Genomic DNA, 1,743 nt, shown 5'->3' with positions numbered 1-1,743 from the left:
AGATGTGTATAAGCCGATTGAGACAACACTGTCGTAGGGGGTCTGGGGCATGCCCCCGCGAAATTTTTGTGTTCTAGACGCCCGAACATAACATTTGAGGTATTCTGGGCTATCATTTTTTTCTTTTTCTCTCTTTTTTTTTCTTTTTTTTTCTTTTTTTTACCTGCCAAAAGGAGGTACATAGGATTAATGTTTTTCCTAATTTCAAAAAAATATATAGTTAGTCAATTAAATTTTATATAGCCATTAAATAATAATTATACAGACTTTGACACGGATATGTGTATTTCGATTAAGTGATTGGCCTACAAAAAGTTTATAAACTCCAGTGTTACGTTGACGCAATCTCGCAATGACGTCATAATAATCAGTGGCGGATTCAAGTGGGGCCGAGCAGACCCTAAATTTTTCAAAATTATTTTTAAAAAATGGGAAAAAAAATACAGGAAAATCATAATTAGAATTTAGGTCTATGAGTGCCATTTCCGGCAATCTAGAGGTTTCATAATCATAAATTTTCTTTCCTCAGCCCCATCCATGGTGGAGCTGAGGTTAATTGCATTGCTTAAAATCAATTAAAAGGTTATATGCGCCAGAGCTTCCAGGGGATTCTCTCTGGTCCCCAACCAAGGCTTGGGCCTATGGCCCAAGGCTCATTTTTCAATTCGTCCCGTGCCGGCCCCCCCCCCCCATCCCTTTTCAACCACGGATCGACGCCCTTGCACTGTATGTGCGGTTTGCGCACATGCACCACAATTTTAATCGTCAGTAAAATCGAGCACGTGATTCGTCATCATCCTACAGTATCCATGATGTAGAATCATACACCCCAACCACCACGTTTTTACCCGGTGTACGCAATACAGAAGGTAGTTGCGGCAGCATGAGTCGTATCTGTGATGAATTCATAAATGTTCTATTATGACTGGCATAAATTCAAATGAGTAAGCTATTGGTTAATGTCACATTGCAATTCGTCTTGGTTTGGGATGATAGAGCAGCCCTGGTGCCCTACCAGTGGTTATGATTCGGAGGATCGGACCCAAGTAGGTAGGCCTTGCTTCGGCCAGTGTTGCTAGGCTAATACTTGAATTCAGAAGGCTACTGTACTGGCTGTAGTTATGTTACGTTGCCGAACATTACCATTGATATGATTAGTATCTGAACATTGTACTGAAATTTTGCTTACAAATACCGTTTACCGACGTCTGTTTACGTACGAGCATGGAGGTATTATTGAGAAGGAGATCACTCGGCAACAGATCCCTTTGACGCGACAAACCTATGTGTTCCCCGCTTTTGGATCGCGCGCGGGCGTATTACCCTATAATTCACATTTTTTCGTTAGCAACAACTTGGCAACGACATGCATTTATACGCTTCCAGCAGAGCAGTTGTGCAATAAAACGTTTGATTTTAACCCATTAAATATCTTTATAATGAACAATGTTCCCCTAATTAGATTTTTCGGGCTTTTGGTATGTTATTATTTGTATATTTCAGGAACGGATTCCGTAAAATATTTATGTTAAAATTACTTCTGTGTTCATTGTAATTTTGTCTAAAGATTGACTGGTTCGACTAATAAAGCTAAGTCAGTGTAAAACTGAAAAATACTCAGATTTTGGATTCATTTTTCGAATAGTTAACCCTCGTTAACCCTAAAATGACTTAGTTTATTATAATCCTTAATCATTTATTAATTAATATCTGTTAAAATTAGAATGGGCGAATTTAGGCCAA

Source organism: Anneissia japonica, unplaced genomic scaffold (genome assembly GCF_011630105.1).
Source record: "Anneissia japonica isolate Jap-2015-1 unplaced genomic scaffold, ASM1163010v1 scaffold234_len1672027_cov178, whole genome shotgun sequence".
Classification (NCBI taxonomy): domain Eukaryota; kingdom Metazoa; phylum Echinodermata; class Crinoidea; order Comatulida; family Comatulidae; genus Anneissia; species Anneissia japonica.
Note: the sequence above shows the minus strand (reverse complement) of the source record.